Below are 21,713 nucleotides of genomic sequence, written 5' to 3'. Positions count from 1 at the left end.
CCCAACACTTTGCACAAACTTTCCAGAAAAGGAAGAAATGGTGCAATCTGTACTTAGCCTGGCAGCCAGCCTTTGACCTACAAATTTATGCAAGTCACCTATATTTTCTTCCTGATTTACTGCAAGCAGTGTCATTTAGATTAGTTAGCTGTCCAAGTAAAAAGTTTATATAGAGATTTCCAGTCTGCTTTTGCAGTATCTCTATTTATGGTTGTCAGAGTATGCAGTTGACTAACAATACTAACTTCTTCCTTTGCACCAACTGACAAAAACATTTTATTGGCACACAGATTTAAGGGTCTTCAGAGGACTTCAGATTTTTACAGAAAAAAAAACTCTTCTAAACTACTAGCCTGCAGGCTTATTCATTGAGGTGTATTGCACTATACTCCAGTTGAGATGTGAGGAATCCACATCTCTATCACGCAGGGTACAAACAGATTTGTCAGACTTAACTGGAAACTGTCAGTAAAATGAATTATTTGCAAGGGTTTCTCCTCTGTTCTTTAAACTTTTTCCTTTTAAAAATAAAAAAGTAAAGCTTAGCCTCTAATGGACATTATCTAGAAAACAGATATGAAGCTACATTAGCAAGAATCACTAAATGATCTAGCAAAAGCATAATAATACTTATGCAGCACCTTGTGAAAAGCTTCTTTCTTTCAAAAGTTTGTTTTTTGTTTTTTGTTGTTGTTGTTGTTTTTTAATAGGACCTATGACATTAAGGACTGCCTTAATGTAAAGGATCAATTCTATCTTTGTACTTGCAAAAACACAGGGCACAGGGGTAGGGCATTCCATTTGCTTTTATATGAGCCTTGCACATAATATAATGGCAGCTAGGCAAATCATCCCCTATCAGTGTGCAGGGAGGAATTCAAAACACCACACCACTCATCAGTCCCCACCCAAGAAGGTTTTGCCTGCAGAAAAGAGGGGCAGACTTCGCTGGCAGTCATGCGTTCCACCTTCAAGTCATACTCTGCAGTTCACAGGATCAGCAGTCCTGGGGGCACTTGTTGCCAAGGTCCGTTTGTTTCCCTTTAGGTCAGCCACGATACAGTTCTCAGAACTCCAACAAGCTGATGCTATGTTTTACCAAGGTAAAATTTGAAGAATATGCCAGGAAACATGGACAGAGCCATAGCACTGTTCCGAGGGAACATTTAGCACCCGAACCATCCCCTATTGCAAGAAATTTCCTTGTTACCAATTGATTTTTCACTGCAGGTCGTTAAGTTCTACCCATCCATGTCCTACTTATGACATTGGTCAGCCCTGATTCTGCTGTCTCCTGATCTGGGGGAGCTTAAGAAGTAACACCCCTCTGGTGTCAGAATTCATTGCTGTTACCTCTGCTGCTGACAGCTCCTGGCAGAACTCTCCAGCACCCACCCTCCCCTCCAGCCAGACTTAAGGTGTACCATCCCTCTGTGCCAAAATATCATGACATACTACATTGTTTCACACATTTGAACTTCATGTTCTGCTGGTTTTTCATAATTAGAGGAACACTCCCAGTATGATCTTCCATGGGCTATAGCAGTGCTTTGATGTTTTGGTGTTTGAAATATAAATATATTTCAAATATAAAATTTCTGCCTAAGAGAACATTAAGTGCTTCACCCCCACCCCACCCCCACACACCCCCACCACCCCCCAGTGCAGATCATTTAATCTAAGGCAGAATCTCAAACTCAAGTGTTAGGAAACCTGACCAAGTATTTTGGTTCTGTGTGACCCCTGTGCAGTACCTAAAATTCAGCTTTTCCCTGTTGCTGCCTAAAGCACCTCCATGTTTTTCACACAGGAAAACTTCCACATACAAAACTCTATGTTAGCTTATGCATCAAAACTGGAACCCCCATATTTAGTGATAATAAATGGTTTGACATCAATACTGAAACATTTTACCTGGTTTCTTTTTGCTTCAACTAAAAGAACGCCACATTTATCACCAACACCCAACCCGGACCCACATCAGCAAGGTGCTCCTTGTAGATGTCCTGGCACGCACCGAATCAGAAGTGGCAAGCTGTGGCCATGCCACCTCAGACAGCAGCTGGATATCTGAAGTATGTGACTTGCTCTGCTAAATGACAGAGGTAAAAAAGCCATGGGGAAGCCCAGATAATTGCTAGGCTTGACAGAAAAAGCTGCTTAGGCAACTTTGCAAGTGTGAGACCCAGTTCTGCTCCCAGTTACGCATGTGACTTCCTACATGTGTTTGTGCTTTCACATGGCTTCCTCTAAAGAAAGATTTGGCCCAGAGTGCATGTCCTACTTTCCCGTGTCCCTGCCAAGGCCGTATCTATCCTTCTTTTTGCAGTGTTTAGGCAGCTGGGTCCAAGGGGAGAGAAGTAAAGGTTCACCGCACCCATTTGTTATTCAAAGGAACATTGACCTCCCAGTCAGATAAATGATTGAAATGGTTTTGTCCTAGAAACCTGCAAAATTGTTTGAGGAAAATAAAAATCAAACCTTGCATTTCGCTGGAACTATTCTAAACAGTGACTTTTGCTTTTCCCTGCTCTCAACTCACTAACTTGAAATCATTCTCTATCTGTTCTAGAGGGTTATCTTCCTAAATGAATGAGACCAAACCAAAGATTTTCACCATCCTTCATCATCCAGAGGCATCAGCCACTTCCACCACTGTGCCTTGAAAACATCTGTTAAGAAACAAACATGGGGAGGTGAGAATCAATCATACGACACAGGAGGGCTATGAAGGCCTGCTGTCTGCATTCATGAAGTCATATTTTTGCCTACTCTGCAGTGAAGACTTGTGTGGGCACTCTAGTGCATACTGAAAATGCCTTATTGGGAGATCTCACACATCATCTCTATTCAGGCTAAGGGAAAAATAATGGAGAGCATTAGCAGAGATCCAGCTAGTCTGTATAAACACACCCTGAAAAAGATGCTGCTAGCAAGCACAAAGTAGCCCACTATACTGTGAGATGGCTGTGGGTATCTTGCAAAAACACAGTCACTCTGAGGTCACACGTGAAGTGTCCACATAGAGAAGCAGTGCAGAGTGCTGGGTGGCTGTGCATGAATTTCCCCTGCCCCTCCTTAGAAAACAGGCCAGGATCGCTGCTCTGTCCTCAGATGGCAGCGTATGGGGATGACAGCCAAACCCAGAGTGCTTCCTACTTCCCAGAGCATAGGCTTCCTTTCAGAAACTAGCGGGATGCAAAGAGGTACCGTCCTGAGGCTCCAGGGACTACAGCCATGCTTATTTCCCAGAAGGACTGCGCCTTTCAAGTTTTTTTGTTCCCCAAGCACAACAAGCAGGGGAAAGCGCAGCTCACATGCGCTGCACTCAGACCTCCATCAGGATCTCAACATTGATGTGGTTTGGGGAAAAAGTAAACACATGCACTTTCATTTCAAACAAACAGCAGCTATGACCTAGTCAAAGATTAAACTGCACATGAAGCTGGTAGGGAATTTTCCTCTTCTTATCTTAATGTCAATAGATTCATAAATATTTACAGGAGTTCAGGATAGCAGGATCATCTGAAGCCACAGCCTTTAGCCTCTACAATCCTACAGTCAGTGTTGAGTTATGTTTTTTTAATCTATACTGGTATTTAGCAACTGATAACTTAATTAAATAAACTGCTGCATCATACTGTGATGTGCCAGACCAAGCAACTTGGCAAACATATGCCCCAAAATAGAAAATACCCCACAAAAGCTAATGCTCCGGTTTCTTGACTGGAATAACCAACAGAGAAGAAACCTTGAAGAGGCACAGCCTAATGATGAGCACTGAGCATCTTTTCCGTACATGTTTTCCCTCAAGTCAAAACAGTAGTTTTCTAATACAAGTGGGTAATTTGAAACTGGAAAAGGAGCATGTAAAACAATGAGCTTGTTTAACTCAGTAACACAAAATCTCATAGAAAGCGCTGCAGAAAGCCTTTGGAGATTCTTGGATTAATTTCCTTGCCACAGCTTAAGCCATTTTGCAGTTCTTTAGCCTAACTTTAAAGTTTTCTTTATTTTATCAAGAACAAGAATCAATCAGGAAAAAGGATTTAGTGTCATTCCTGAAAGGCTTAGAAACATGTACAGCTAAGGGCATCCAGAATGAATATAGCCAGCACCATCGAGTTCCTCAAAGAAAAATAAGCATTTCTGCAGCAAAGCACGTTGGTTTTTAGCTATGGGGCTTTACAAAAGGACTGTGTTAAAGTTATCATGCTACTTCCTAGCCTCAGGGTTTATTTTAATCTTCCTCTTAAGCAGCTGCTACTGACTATCAGAGGGAGATGCTGCTTAGACCCAGGTTACCAATTCTGGTGTTCCTGACTTGCAACATTTTCTTTCTGCCCTAACTTCAAGAGTCTGGGAAATTCTAACAGATTTAAGCATGCAAGTCCCTTCCTCTTATCAGGGCTTTCAAGCACATTGAAAGATCAGCTAAAGTGATATATTCAAATACAAGTTCTTCTAGATCCCCATTTCCCCCCCACAGTGGCACCACGTGCTGCAACACTGACTTCTGGGAGTAAAATTTGAAGTCCCCTGGAACTGTTCCTCATAAAACTGGATAAACGAGTATCTTTTTCAAAGACAATCTTATCACCTAGTCACAATATAACAGTAACACATTAAAGTATAACAGAATTATTTCATAGGTCAAGGTTTCTCACCTATAATTGACAGCTCTGTTTCTGGACTAGTTCAAGGAGGCTGGAACATGAAAGGAGTTGCCACTTGCTGTAAAACAGAATGTGATATTTTGAAATATGTGCATGTATTCTGGGGTCATTTCTGTGGTTTAGGAACATATGAAATATTCACAATGAACTCTGCTAAGATTTGGCACAGCGAATTTACAGGAAAGAAAGAGGCAGGCTTTCTGCACAAGAATAAAGCCTTTCAGTAACTAATTCCCCAATTAGCTTTAGAAATTTGTTTTAGAAATACCTAGTGATTTGTGTAATTCCACATTAGCTGACAATCATCCATTTTTGCACATGTCAAAGCTTAAAGCTGAGCATAGGTCAATGAAATAAATGTGCAAGGCTGCTGTACCAAGAGTTACCTTTCAATATACATATTCAGCATCTAACAGATTAAAACCCCAAATCCCCTGAAGATCTTGTTCAAGTTGGTTTTTTTGGAGAAATTTCACTAAAGGTATCTTCCTTGCTTCTCCCCAACTACTTTACCAAAAGCGTACTATTCCTGTTTTAGGTGTATATTTTTGCTTGAATGACTTTAGTTTGGGTTTGAGTTCTTTTAGTGTGCTTTATTTTTTGTCTGTTAAGCAGCTATTTCTAGACTAGAGGTGAGATACTCTAGATTAGCCCTATGCTCTTGCCAATAATTATTCTACAGAGAGAAACAACTTATTTATAACCTGCTCACATTTTTGACAGCTGTCAGACCAGCTGCAGCATACTCCAATTTTTTTTATTTTTTCCACAGAGAAATTGTCCCAAGCAGGGATGAAAAGGAGGAGGTGTTTCTGGTTCCCTGGTAAATATTTGTCCTGATTGTGAAAAAGCTAAGTTTGAATCATCAAGCAAAACTTCTATCAAAGATCCCGAGGATGTAATATTAAGTGATCCTTTCCCTCAAGGCTGAAGCCACATAGAAAAGCTGTGACAATGAAGTACCTGACTTGCTCTGTTTATCAGTCCAGATTGATATGTGCTCAGCAGGGCAGAATGGTGTGGTACCAAGGTGACCAGCACCATGGGCTATCTTTGATATCAATTCCCTGGGAGATCAGATAACACCCGGGTGTTATCTAAAGCCTTCTTTTGCACTCCTGACACCCTGAAGGTTAGCATTCAAGGCTAGCAGCAATAACTGCAGATCAGAACTATTCTGCGATGTCGTGGGGAGCTTGTGACCTTGTCTCTGCTGTTGCAGCTCGCTGTGGCTGAACACATGCCTGCGTTGTCACACAAGCTAACTAGTATCTGCACTGCCTGTTAGGGGCACAAACATAAAACAGGCCAGACTGACTCCAAGGGTCCAGCCAGCCTGGCATCCCATCCTCAGCAGCGGGCAGGCGTTAGCAGACACCCACAGAGGAGAACAGGACAAGCATGTGATGCTTGTCTTGTGTCTTTTGCTACCTGCAGCTATTTGCAGCTGAGGAAACTGGCTGAAATCTGATAGAGTTTGTTCACTTGCTAGCGCCTTCCATTTATTTTTGTCTAATTCCTAGTAATTTCACATGTCACCTTGAGTACTTGTACTGAAGAGAAATTACACAACTGATCCCTCTCCACACCACACACACACTTGTACTATATTCCTCTCAGTCTTGTTGCCAATACAGAAACTGTTTTGCACCTTATATCAACCTGGTTTGCCTCCTCTAGACCTTCTCCAGATCTCTCATCCAGTAATCTAAGCACAGATGAATGACAGGTTTATGCTGCAGCCTTCTGGTTTGGCCTCCATCCTTCCCTAACACTTAGATTGCTTCACTACCAGTAAGCATTGAGCTGACAGTTCCACAGGACTATTTATCATGACCTCAGACTCAAGTTCAAGCTAGTCCCTACTCTCACTGAGCTTTCTTGCCTGGACCTGTGCCAGAGTGTGAGACAATGCATAGGAATCGTGCAAAAGTGTGAAGTAATAAGACAGTACAGAAGCATCGCACAGTTTGTTCTTCAAACCACTGCAGTCACACACATGCCTGATAAAAAGCGAAGTGTAAAACCTTGGAGAATTTCTGGATACTTCTTGTTCACAGAGAAACATCGACAAAATAACTGAAGGGCACATGTGTAGGAGGAAGCAGGTTCTCACCATATACCTCAGGAGGGAGGTGGCCTTAGGTAAACACAGTGGCGAAGCACAAAGAGGTCATATTGCGCTCCATCCCCTGGTCTGATCTTGATCTGCTCTTATTCTCATACCTGGAAAAAAGCATACGTGAAGAGCTTATGCAAAGTCACTCATAGGTTTGCCTCAGGAGTGGCTGTTATTCATGGATATTTGAAAGAGACAAAGAATGTGCACAGCCAGTGAACGTACTGAGCCCTTAGTTAACCTGGAATAGTCACAATGGATATTAAGTAGCACTAAGGTAACATGCAGGACTTATGAAGTACTCCCCACACTTACTGCAACCAGGAACACAGACAAGGCTGTCGAGCCCGGGAAAGCCAGATCTTCTGTGTGCCTGCTACCCACGCTGCTCCTTTTTGTACGCAGGCTTGCTAGAAAAGCAGCCTGCTCTGTTGACCTTCCTTTGAGTTTTGCTTCTCCCCTTCAGGCCAACAATCCCAGCACAGAACTAAGTGACTGTTGTGTAACACCACTCTCCATCTATTGTTTCTTACTCCATCATCCACTGTGGCCTACCTTGCAATCTTCAATCTTCTCTCCCTGCAGACTTTCCCTACCCTTTTCTCCCCCCATGAGCCCACTGAGTTATTTTAAAAGTTTTTCTATTAGTGACCATGAAGAAAACCAGCCAGGCATTCATAAATGTCTCAGCAGCAACAATAAGCCATGTACCAGCTGTCAATTTGCCCAATTTGTTTGATGCCCCCACTATGGTAAGCTGTAATGGAAACAACAGCTCCTAGATATTTGAAACTCAGTGCATTGCAAAGTCAGTGCCTCCGAAAAATCAGGTCGCACACCCTGCCATGGGCATGTTTTGTGGCACTTAGGAATTCAGCTCCTGCCCCAGAATTGCTCCAGCATGCTGACTGAGAGTGCAAAATGCACTGCAACGGATCAAGACTCCAGAGCTGAGAACCAAGTTTCTGGATAAAAGTTTTCCACTGAAAGTACCGTTGAGAGAATTTATAAGTTCAGTGAAAAACATGTCATAATTTCAGTTGAATCTAAATATTATGAAATTTTAACACCAAGAAAGCACATTTTATTTCTTCACTTACATGATTTTCTTAAAAAATATCTAAAAATTTAAACTTAAGATTAAAAAGAAAAAACAAAGAAAGTAACATACTTCATTCCATTCTAAAAGGACTTTTCATTTTCCGTATCACTTACCAAAACCGCTACCATCAGTGTATGAGTTCACCTGACACTTTATTCAACTCTTCAATTCAGCCTGTGAATAAAAACATTACCTGTGAGCACAACTGTACTGGGAAATAAATTGTACTTCATACAAGCTTTGCAAGGTAAAAAAAATAAAACAACTATCACTGTCAAACAATTATCTTGAATTACTTTCCTTTTATGTTTTATGGATTTTAATTTGAGTTTAAGCGTACATGTGATTACAAAAGAGCAGTTGTACTTACAGTTAAGGGTAGATATGTGATCAAGTACTTTTGCTGAGCAAAAGATTTGTTACAGTCCTTAGTATCCTCAAATTCTTTGCTGAATCGAAGCTTTCACTTCAGGTCAAATGTTATGGAAATCGCTGATCTTAAGATAGAAGGAGACATAAAAAGCTTTAGCAAAATAATTTTAGTTACATGAATCTATAGAATTATGCGAGGTTGCCATATATCCCTCCAATTTTTATGAAGTTTTTCACCTGTGTTATTAATATAAACTATTAAAATAGAACATAATTTTAGAAAATACGCTTTTTTCAATTTAGTTTCCCATAAAACTTTGCTACAGGATCTTCAGTACCACTTAACTCTGGAATGCTTTCATATTTTGAAAGTGAATGCATTTAGTATAAAGTCTTGATGGTTTTCTCCCTCTTTTGTCATTTGGGAAAGGGTAAGCAAACTTGTCCTGCTGTCACAGTACTGCTGTTAGTCTTGGAACACCATTAAAAGTCGAAGTGTCATTACTAAATGGTATCCTGAGGGTGCACTCAAAGATTTTACAGTTCATCACAAATACACAAGTGTAGTAGAAAAGAAAAAAGTCCAAATAAATGAGTGGCACACAAATGAACATGTAATAGCAGAAATACTCTTATACAAGAATAGAATTTCATAATACAAGGAAAAGCTCTGATCTTATCTGGGTGTCATCAGTCTGTCACATGAATATCACATAGGTGTGACTGGCTGTCAAATAAATGTTTTCAATCATTTAAGGACACAGAACCAGTTCACAGAGATTACGTGTCTGCTTAGTGATTGCCATAACAGAGGCAAGGACTCAACCCAGATCTCCTGGCCTGTGCTTCAGCCACAGGGTTACTCTAGCACAAAAATTATCCAGGTTTCTTTCTGTGCTACAGGAGAACAACCTGTGTCACATCTTTCTGTGCCTGATCACAAATACTGAGCATCTCCTTAAAAAGTGCTATAATTTTCTAATATATTACACCAAGTGATTTGTAATAGTTATTTACAATACAAGTTCATTTTTACTTAGAGAAAATGATCCCCCAAGAATTAATTTACAGGCTGCGGATATGTTGTTTTGGCCTGAGATGGCTGTGCAGTCTCCCCAGCCATGCAGCATCCTGTAACATGCCCAAGCACCGTTCAGGCATGTGCTGCTGTAAATGGGCATCTCTTCTCTCACAGCTGCTAAACCCTTCAGCATCACCAGGACAGAGTGCATGTCACATCAGTCATTCTTGCTGAAAACCCCCAACAATCCCTGTGTAACAAGCTACTATATGAGCACTCTACGACTTAGATATTCCTGCATCTTTATAGCTACATTATTTTTCAGTGTCAACTCTCTCCAAGACGTTGGAATTTTCTACAGATTTGCAGTTTCTACAGAAACTTTGTATATTTTCCAATATACAAGCATTTATTTGCTCATATATATGTGAATAACTAAAACAAGCAGTCTATTACAGCAAGTTTGTTGAACTTTGTATTAAAACTATTTGTATGCTGCATTTATTCTAGAGGCATGTTTGTCCCACGGGTTCTGATCTTATCTTTAGCCTGTACTGAGAAATTACTTCTATGAACTTTGGAAGGTCAACTTGTTAAACATCTATCCACTCTCCCCTACTCTTCCTAATCTTCTAGAAATAATAATTAACTTAATTTTCTGAGAAGGGGATGGTGACTTTACTACCCAATTCATGTTATGTGTTTCAGATGACTCATATACTGCAACTATGCTGCCTCCAAGGGTTTTTCCCTACAAAAATTCCTGACTGAAACTCACCAAATGATTTTTTTCTGTTCCTTATTTCTTCAGCCAAGAAACAACATACCTTTCTAAAACTTGCAAAAGATGGCTTCATGCCCTGGTACAGGTATAAGCTCGTCAAAAGCAACATGCCACAAAGCAGAGAGCTTGCATTTGGGACTCTGTTGGGAAATGAAACAATTGAGTCAGGCAGAACTCCACGCCAAAGCTCTCCTGCCTAATATCAACTCCAGCCCTTTAAAGATTCTGCCAAAGTCTTTGGAAATCAGTTGCCCAATACCACTTTGGGAATAATACTGGCATATTCACTAGAGCAGAGCAGATATTTCAGCAGCTTGCTGAAGGAGTATTTGGTGCATCAAAAGAATGTGCCTGGTGTGGGAAGGCAGGTTCACTAGTTCGAGCTGGCAGAGGGAGAAAGAGAGCCTTAAGGGAAATAAACTCATCTCTAGCTGACTAGGTGCAACAATTCCTTGGAGGAAACTTGCTCGTTTCAGCAGCAACTGGCTTCCACCAGCGGAGAGAGGTGTCACACAATACATCTTATTCCATAGCAGATTGCTCACCACAGAATCACTCTAAAATCTGGGAAATACAGATTGTAGTGTATTGCATTTGAATGACACTAGCCCACATCTCCAGAGATGCCTTGTCTATAGAAGGAATCACCTGTTGGGAGGCCAGGAGGTACCCCAGATCCCTCTGATTCAAACAAAACCTTGCCAGTTTATTTAAACTCCTAAACATAAAGCTCTTTTGAAAGAAGTACAAGACATACAAAAAGTGTCCGAGCGATGCATTAAAACAAGTTTATACAGTTTCATTATAACAGCCTAATATCAGGTATCACAAAGCTCTTTCTGGCTGCCAGTGATGGATGAAAGGGAATTTATTCGCAGAGATACCATAAGATAGTTGCCAGAATTGCATACAACCTTAGCCAGTTAGTTCCTTAGTTTCAGAATTATATTTTTCACAAAAACTAGGATCACTTTCCTCCCAGTTTTACTCAGTTTAGTGTTGAGCAAGGCAGTGAATCTTTAAGTGATAAAACAATGAACATGTTTTCAGCTTGTAAATGCAGCTCATACATGTTAATTACCCACTTCAGTCTCCTCATCTGAAACACTAACAGGAGTGAGGCTGTTGCGGGGAAGGTGTCTGTCAACATTCTTGAAAACACTTTTGGAATATCTTGTGGGTTTTGTTTTTAAGAGGGGTCTGAGCCAAATCACACCACATTAAATAGAAAGGCCTGTTGAAGCTAAGATAAACATTCCAATTAGTTTCAAGGGCATTTGGATTAGCCTTCCTCTATAATTGATATATTATGATGTTTTTGTAATATAGGAAAAGGTACGATGTTTTCCCACACACCAAGGCAGTAATCTCTAAGTCTTAGGAAGAAATCTAGTTAAAGAAAGATTAATCAAACTAGCATCAGATTGCCCCTTTTCTAGTAGGGCTTTGTGTTTTCCTAGACAACACTTGCATTTCTAAGCATGGAGAACAACAAATTAATATTAAAAATTAGCCTAAGTCTTTTCTAGAGCTTTGAGCTGGGCCAGTCTCACTACATCCTTCAAAGGAAAGCCCAGACACATGGTTTCCAGTCCATGTACATAGGTAAAACACAGTAGCACTAACCAGTTTTAAAAGTACAGCGTATGACTCTGTGGGTGGCCAGTTCCTCTCCATTCCTTAGGGATGTGCTCCAAACCCGTCTCTAGAACAACCTCTACCAAAGACATTTATTCAAACTCCTCTCAGAAGAGAACTGAGAGAAGGTGCGTGACTACTCACACAGTAAATACACAGTGCTACATGATGCAAGAGTATTAAATGTTTATGCAAAAAATAAAGTTAATAAATAAAAACAAATAGACCTTGACCTGTTTGCAGTTTTATTTATGGTAGCAGCTTCTTTAAGCTATATCTGCAAGGCTTTTATTCCCCAGGCTCACAGCAGCAGTCTGTGCAAAAAATTCGGAGTTGATCTGAACACAATCTGTTGTAGCCCACCACATGCTGCTTCAACTTATGTGAAAACAGGAGTTCAGAGATCCCTTTCTTGCTTTCGAAACATCTTCAGCTGCTCTTTCAATTCCCTAACTGCTGCTGAGAGCAGCACAGATGGGCTCTAGTTCCTCCTATCTAACATCTGCACATTTTTAGCCCCTCACAAAAGCTGGGCAGGCAACTCCTGAAGTGCCAGTTTGAGACTGATAGGTACATTTTTAACCTTCCAGCTCCAGGGTTTTATTCCCTTATTATACTGTAAGCTGGATTTTACCTGCATCTCACATAGACACTAATCAAACAAGGAATGTGCAAACAGAAATCTCATCATCATCAGTGATTAACAACCAGCTATTTCTTAAAACTCAGCTGACAGAAAAAAAAAAAGGCAACTCACACATGAAGCTCAGGGGCAAGCAGTACTGAACTCAAGGCAATGGTACCTGCAGTTTTGCAGTCACATTCCCCTCACTTCCAAGTTGAATTTTACTCTACAATCAGAGGCTCAGATTGGAGAATTCAAAAATGGAGAGGGTTCCAATGTTTTGTTGAATTAAAAGTATCTAACCTGAACAAGTCTGAGATGCTGTGAAAGATAAAGCCTCACACTCAGAGAAACCAGAAGCCTGTTACTTTGCAAAGGCATCCAGCTTCCTAAGGCGGTGGACTAGATCAGAGTAGAAAGCGTTGGCACCTGGTCTGCCCAGGGACATGATCTCTTATTGACCTGTGCATCCTCAATGATACCAACAGTAAGTAATGAGTCCTCTGAGAGGGATGAAAAGGTTTTCATCCCTGTCAAGGATTAACTCGGTTACACAGCTTGCTAGAGCTCCCTGGATGGCCTCTATTCACTGTCCAACACTCAAATTGTTGGAAGATGAGACAGTACCACAGTCACCTTACAGTAGCAGAAGGGGCTTTACTTCTGCCTGTCCTGTGCTTCAAAGCACCTTTCAGCTATGCCTAAATAGTAGAAGTGTTAATTTACACTCAGAACATGATTTTAAAAACAATGGGTAGATAGATTTATAAGTCCTGTGTCTTGACACAATCACTCTAGCATAACAAGTTATTTCCTGATCTCTTTCTATGGCAAGTGGCAAAGATGCAGAGGAATAACAGAAGACATCTATGTGAAAGGAAGAGTTTGCATTGTTAGTTAACAAAAGCGTTACCTGACAGACAAAAACAACACAGCTATTAATGGTATCTCCAGACCTGAGTGACATTTGATAAGTCACTTGAGCTCGCTGAACTTCCTGTCCTCTGACTATAGCGACATTGCATGGGCAGGGAGTATTTTTCAAAGCATGCTCGTACAGCATTGAGAAAAATGAGATCACAATCCCTTTAACAGCTTCAAAAGCTAACACAAACAGTTTAAACACATCATTTCTACAGACCTATAATGATGAACATCTGAATTTTTTACCACATAATTAGAGGTCTTTTCCAAAGATGCAAGTATCCTTTTCATGCCTCTGGATGAGTAATCTGAAAATCCCAGCGCTTGGTACATTAACACCACAATAGAAACTGAATAAATTCCAGCATTACATATTCATGGTTTCTTGAGGGCTTTAAAAGTTATATTCAGTTACATTTGTATTGAATCAATAAGATGTATTACTCTCCATAAAAGTATTGCCTTTCTTCCTGTGGTATTTCATTGTCATGTCTTTAAACCCAGCACAGTCCTTGTGAGCTCCAGCTGACACACTCAGAAGACTTCTGGCCACATGTCTGTATTAAGTGGCCTGCAGCCATACCTCCTAAAGCTTTCATCTCATACAGATTCACAACAGGACTGACCAAGTCATATTTAGATGGAGATTTTCAAGGAAAACAGCCTAACAAGCATAAAAGCTGAGCGGGATGGTCTGAATGAGATTATACAATGTGATTGCATTCCGAGGGTCTGTACCTGGGGGTACAGGCGTTCGTGGTGATTCCAGTCCTAAGACATTGAAGAATCAAAGGCAGCACATCACAAATTGAGATATAAAATGCAGTATGGTTTTCTGTATGTTAGTACTAAACAGCTTCCAGCAGGATACTCCAAGTGCCATCTTGTGGAAGGTCAGTCTGAGCTACTGAATGACATTAGCAACCAAAAAACCCACTGAAGACATTTTAAGTCCAGTTACAACAGAAATTCAGATATAGTACCATGGTGAAATTCAGATTTTATCATTACAGCCCAAGGAATTATCAAAATCAACAAGCTGCTGGCTCTCAGTCTAGTATTATTTGCATTATAGATAAAAAAAATATTGTGAAGATAGTTTACTTAAGCCCACTCAATCAGAAAACATCCCACTGCAGCCAAAAGCACTAAAAAACAATAGATGGTGTGAAAACAGGTTTCTAGATTGGTATGAGGTACTTTCTGGATGAAAGGCGCTATACAGGAGACTTTGCTTTTGAGATAATATAGCTGCCAGTTAGAGCAGACGGAACAAACCCTGTGCTGACACCACACCACCAGTTCTCAAGAAAGTAACAACGTGTGTTCTGGCTCCGTAACTACAAGGTGAATAATACACTCAACTCCAGTCCATACAGCATAAATGTAAGCCAGGAAAAGCTAGGAAAAAGTCTGCCTCAGGAGACTCCAAGAAGAGCAAATGTATATTTTAAGATTAAGTATTTTCTTTTCAATAAAAGGAGGCAAGAAAACACTAAATTCCTTAAAATAGCACACAGTGCCTCTAATCTGGCTGCATCGAACCAACACAGCTGCTCCTGCAGAAGGCAGAGGAGAAGGTACAACACAAATTATTACACAGCTAGTAAATACTAGCAGGCGTTGCACAGCTGGAACATCACCTAAGCTTAGACTTTCATATGTTTAATAAGATGTACTTTAAAATGAGAAAACCCTTAACTACTCACATCTCAAGAAGACATTAACAATTAAATTTACAATTTAAAAGCTATACAAAGAAGACAATAATGTTCTAGTAAAAAAGAATTTTCCATTTTATTTACCATATCTACTTTTCTCTACTGCAAGACTGAGCTTACAGACACTTCATAACATACCAGTTCAACATAAGAAGTGTTCATTTTTAGGTGATATCAATATTGCCTATTCACAGTAGCAAGGCATACTGTTCCGATTCCCAAACATATACACACACACACACATATGCTACTCCAACCACTTCAAAGATAACTAACCATTTTACTACAGATACTAAGGCAAAAATACAAAGAACAATGTGTTTTACATTATAGCATCTTCATATTAGCTCCACCTTTTACTTCTTAACTACAAGAGATGCTTTGCTTTATATCGTTAGTAAGTGCATAAAGACAATTAATTATAGACCGGTATTTTCCCAACTAGATGACTTAAAAACACAAACCCCAAGTTTCAGACATTAGACCCTGGCAGGCATTATGGATTTCAGTAGAATCTGTATTTTGAGGATCACTGAAAAAGTAGTTTAAAAAATGGCCTAAAACCAAAGTGCCAGTCATTAGGTATTTTCAGTCAAAAAACATTTCCAGGTTTTCTATCAGAAAGATAACATGAAAAAAATCAAAACTTCGTTCACAGCAGCTGCCTAATGTTGCTTTAAAGATTAACTGAAATGTTGACATAGAAAGGAAGGGTTTGTTTCACACTACATTATTAGTACTACATTTAGTGCAACCGACAACGTGATGTTATTGCAACACAAACACCGTTACCTAAAGCTTGATTTCAGCTCCTGTGAGTTCTCACCCTGGCAGCTCCACAGACAACAGTTACATATACAGGATGCCCACCACTAGCCAGAGATCTGAAATAAAAACGTATTTATAGCGGAACATTCAGCTGTCACAGATGATAGCGCTACTATACAATTCCAGATGAGTTTCAAGAACTATCTAACCCTATGTGGTCTTGTACTATAATCCTATCAAAAACAAATTAAAGAAATATTCAAGTAATTTGCTTTTAGTTAATGCTTACATTTAAAAATTGGGTCAGCATTGCAGTTAAATTGAAGAAGCTTTGGCACTGAGGGGAAGCAATCTTAACATTCCCTTTGTGCTTGTTCAGTGAATTTAATCTCATTGCACAGGTCTGCACCCACTTTGAACAACCTTAAAACCTCAACAGAAAAATCACATCTATAGGCTATGTTCCACTGTAACCACCGAAGCCATGCTGGAATTAAGGACTCTCAGGACATGGTTTGATGATACAAACCGTCAGCAACACAAACAGCTAAGTCATCCTATTTGTCTTCCTTTCCTTTCAGTGGCTTCTCATCCTACCCATTCCCTGCACTCAGTTGTATCCACACAATTTGTTGTGACAGTCACTTAGCATCAGAAGCAAACTCCTGTTTGAAAAGAAAAACTTGTGTGCATCTTCTCTAAGCCAGTGAACACCAATCCACTTTGCCTTGTGGCTCCAACCGCTACATTAATTATCATAGCCCAAGCTAGGTTCTTGCTTCGCTTTTCATCTCATGATTAATATTTCATTGGAGAATGGAATGGAGACCCCAGGTGAGGCTACCCAGGATCATTAAAGTCTGCCCTCAGGTTCTCACAATTATAAAATTAAGCCACATCAAGACTCCTATCAGACTGTCCAGGAAGGCAAATAAGTGAATCATGTCAGAAAGACCACCCTAATACTCCAAAACTCATCTTTCCCCACCAAAAATAAGCACCTTCAGGAGAACATGGCTAACATTTCCTCCTCTTGCTGTATAGATAAATAGGTGATTTCCACCTCCACGGTTATTAATCTGAATGGCTCATAAGCACTACTGTTCTCCCTAAGCTTTTGATAGATATTATATACACATATATTTATATGTATATGAAACGACTGGCATCTAACTTGGGCTCTCAGACCCTAAATGAAGGGCCAGTGAAATCAGCAAGTCTTTTCATTCACTTCAATAGTCTAAATCATGTCTCAATATACAAAATGAAGCCAAAAGGAAGAGCAGAAGAAAGGGAAGATATGCTGTGTGAGGTTTTCTTGAGGAAATGTCCTTGAAAATTTCCTAGCATGAAACACACAAAAAATCTGGGTTTTAACAGCGCGGAATTGAGCATCTATTGTTGTCCTTTGAAAGCAGCACAGACAACAGGGCTCTCAGGAGTAATAGGAGTTATTAAAGGAATAACTACTGCAGAGACTAGAGCATTCTAGAGGTGAGTTCAGGAGCAACTTTATGATTTTTAGCATTTTATTCAGCTCAACCAGACTGAAGTGTCCCCAGAACAGTTCTGGATCTAATGGAAAATTTTGTCTGCAACAGTATACATAAAAATCAGTTAATCCCATGTTCATCCCATGTCACTCAAACATAAAGCTTATTTTCTTCTCCATGAAATAGGATCCCTAGTTGGTCGTTTCTACTCTCTTGCCAGTGCTCTGCCCAATGTAATATCTGTTATTTTGGATTAAAAAAAATCTAAAACATAAATGCAACACTAGCAGTTCTGAAATCTGGATTCTGGGAACAGGTAAGACAGTAATATAAATCACAGAAGCAGGTTAGCATTCATTACCTCATCACATGACTCTCCTCATAGAAAAGCAGAAAATTAGCCTGTTTGGCATGGCAGAACATTTCATCACTCTCTGGGCAAAAGGAGACTGAATTTAGCTGTGTAGCTTCCTGTAATAAAACATACAAAATTAAATTCCCATGAGTTTCTCACTGATATGTCCTCTAGGCAAAGCATTTGCAGAGAGCACATGACAAGGCTACCAAACACTAAGAAGATCTCAATTATTCTCAAGGGAGAGAAAATTCTTCATGCCTCATGTGAGGATGAGCTGTTGCCTATCACCGTGACTGACCTTTACCTCTTCTGGCACCATGAGTTCCCAAGCCTCCTTCATCCCACTGGCACCTCTGACAATCCCCTTTCTTCCAGTTGTGACACACAGGGTGCAAACATTAGGGGTGGAAGCAGTAGTGGATACTGCCCAGGTGCCATGGGAAGCAAACTGTGGACAGCAGATTGCACAGCCTGGAGTCCCAGCCAAGTCTCCCATGCACTGATTCACAAACCCAAATGTTTTAAAATGCTCCAGAAGAATTTCTGTTCCCTCTGGGAATTTTCTGCTAATTTAAACTATCTTTTGCTCTTCTGAAGCCTTGAGTAGGCTATAAATCCATTGTTATGAAATGCTTCCTACTTCAGTTTGATGTGAAGGTGTCTCCTTCCAACCTCACCACTGACAACCGCATCATCACAATTACTTGCTGTATTATTTGCCTTTAATTTAATTAACTTGAAAAAATAAAGCAAAACCTCCCTGACTGAAAGATCGATCTTTCAACGTAGATGAACTTTACCCAACTTCACCCAGCCTCTACTTCAGTAATAGTTTTGAATCCTGTGTCTGTCAGCTGCCAGAGTGGAAATTTTGACTATTTGTGAAGACAACAGTGTAACATGGGTTCAGAATTTTCTGCTCGCAGCTGCACAACGTACCCACAAGGAGAATATTCCTCTAGGTCCACCAGAACATCCCCAGAGAGCTAAGATCTCTGTCTACTTTCACAAAGGAAATGGAAGACAATAAGAAAGTCCATGTTCCTAGAGTCCAGAGTCTTTATTGATAGAGAGGTTTGCTAGTCAAGATTTACAGATTCACTTTATCTCATTAGAGAGAGAAAAAAAGTTTCATTCTATCATTTATAGCCCAATGCCAGTGTTACTGGCAGAAAGGGCTTCAAGTAGATCACTTCCTTCCATTGGATTTTTTAACCATGATTCATAGGACAGTACTGCTGCCAGGCACATGTTTTAATAGAAACAGAAAACAAGTTAGCCTGAGAATGTCTGTTCTGGATTCAGATAAGTTTAAGTAACTTTTCTTCAAGCAGTAGTTTAAAAATTATCTCTGCCTTTTGTTTTGGAGAAATCAGTAGCCAGTTTCATCTTCTCGTCTACTAACCTGAGCACAGAACTTCATGGACATGTATTTGTACCTTTCAGTAAGTGGTGAAATCATGTATTTTTTTATATAGAAGAATTTTTATATTAATTCTAAATGAGATAGGAGCATGCAAAGATATTTTGAGAAATAAAATCCATTAGATGAAGGAGCTGTCTTCCCACAACATGCAAACATTTAAATAACTTTAATTGACATTCTTGTCTCAGTTCAGATTGGATTCGCTATCATTCTCCATCCTCCTCGTTGCAAGAATTCATTTATTTAGGAATTTTATTTACTTTCAAATAAATATTTACTGTACTGGAAGCTAAAATACACCCAGACTAGTGTGCTGTGCTAAATAACGGTCAATGTCCTCGTTTTCAAAGACCGGTGTTGAAATAAAAGTACTGCAGAGTTAAGTTGAAGACATACTTACAACAACGTGGTTATGTGGAAGAAAGAAATGTAGAGAAAAAAACCTTCCTGCAGAAATACAGGTAGTGAAAAAAGTAACTTAAGTCTGCCTACCCAAGACAGTGTTAGATAATTGGAGGCAAGGAAAAAAAACCAAACAACAAAACCACCGATAAAAATAACTTGGTTTTCTTGTTCCAAGGCATTCCAAAATCATGTGTCCTTGGAACGGTCCAAATAACAAACCTCCCTTGTACAAGCTTTTCTGGGACCCTGGTCCAGATCTGCTCCTACTCTCTCAGCTAATGCTGCACTCACATTCTTTTAGCCCTGCACATTGCTAAACATGTAACTTCAATTTCCAATAGCAAATCCGATCTGCTCAAGTTTTTTCTACCTGCTGGAATGTGTCAGGGCCCTGAGAGCGCAAACAGGTCCTAACTGCCCTCATCAACACCATCTGGGGCCTCCACCTATGCACTGTTGTCCCACTGGCCCAGAAACTGCATTTAAGCTCCAGGTGTTGCTCCAACTCCTGGTCTGACCTGTGTGCAGCCTAGTGCCTTACTGCCTACATCTTGCTCTCTGACCTACCTTACTGTTTGGGACTTGGGTAACAACCACCAGACGTGCTCTGCTCTCTTCTTCAGCTACTGGAGACTGCAAGCCTCTGCTGGGAAGGACACTGCCCTTGCTTACTCACCTGCCCTTGCACAGCAGCCCTTTCTTGCTTCTCCCTGACAGCATGCTCAGTGAGTAATGTGTAAAAAAAGTAAGTTGCTGTAAAGGGATCAAGCTGAAAAACAATGAAACTCTTGCTGAGGAAAGATGTAACCACAGATCTCTTCAGGTAACCTGAGCAGTCAGAGAAGGAAGAATCCAGCCAGGGTCTCCAAGTGGCTCATTGCTGGAGCTAAAGCCACAGCTGGAATCCTTTGGTGGGATCTCTTCTATGTAATGACTTTTTCAGCTACCCAAGGTGCATGCCTGCTGGTGGCTTGTGAGAGGAAGCAGTTGCTTAGCAAGTTGTATCTAAACAGTCACTGGAGTTTCTAGATCCTTTGGAAAACTGTTATTTTCCAAATAAACATTGTATTCTTCATTTTTGCCCTCTTCCATGCACGCACAATGAAAGCTGTTAAAGTGTTATTGTATTTACTTAGTTGTAATATGTAAGGAACTAACAGTCTGTGTCCCAAACCATGTCCAAAATGTCACTTTATAAACATGAAAGATGCAATCTTTCACTGCACACATTATTCTTCAACTCATCCTTGTAAGCATTCTCAAAAAATCACCTTCCAGCATTTACAGTTTTATCAGAACTCAATTGCTTTCTGCAAGTCAGAACCTAAAGGATATAAAGGAACAGTGTTTTGTAATCCCAGTAACTCCTACACTCTGGTATTTGGTCCAGAAACAGATTAGGGAGATATATTCTAGATGCCACAGATTTGTTACTTGGGCTTAAAAAGCACCCCTCTGGTTTGTATTTAAGGATGTACATCTTGCAGAGCACAGGCAAACTATAATCAAACCTGTCCGAAGAAGCTTAAATAAGCCTGCCCATAGATGTACCCTGTTACTAGTGCTTATAGCTCATGCCATGAATTTAGCATGTTAAATACACAAGTCATCACAGTCACATGCCAGTGCAGGTTTTTTCATCCCATATGATATGCACAGGATACCACAAAGACTTCAGTATACGCTGATTTCAAAGGAAAATACCACAGACTTCCAACAGGAATGAAAAGGTCAGTTCTATTCTAGATAACATCAGTGATAACCTAGAATAATCACAGTATGCTTACTGCAGATGGAAAAGTAATGTAATGACGTACAAAACTACATCTCAAGAACTTCCTTACCATAATTTCTTACAGTTTCTAAAAGTTGCCTTCACATCCTTTCCAGAGTCTACCTGAAAACCAGAAGATAACTCAGTGATTTACAACGACTATACAGAAAGTAAAAGAGAAAAGAGAAACTGAGAACACTGACCCCCACAATAACTGAAAGAACTCAGATTGCTCATTCTAGGAAGGGGTTGAGTCATGATAATGAATTAAAAAACATAAAAGGCTGCTGCAGAGCTTTATGCAGACTAGATAGGGCAAGATGCAGTGCTGTAAAATTACAGCAAAGAAGATCTAAGTGGGGCATTTGGGAAGACCCTCTCAGAAAGCAGATAGGTCCATGTAATGGTTGTCCTGGAACAAACTTCCTGAGGAGACCTTGGAGTCCCTATCACTGAGGATTTTTGAGAACAGGTTATATAAACAACTTCAGTGGAAGACAGATCTAC

Source organism: Falco biarmicus, chromosome 15, assembly GCF_023638135.1.
Source record: "Falco biarmicus isolate bFalBia1 chromosome 15, bFalBia1.pri, whole genome shotgun sequence".
In the NCBI taxonomy this organism is placed as follows: Eukaryota; Metazoa; Chordata; class Aves; order Falconiformes; family Falconidae; genus Falco; species Falco biarmicus.
This window is presented reverse-complemented; position numbering follows the sequence as displayed.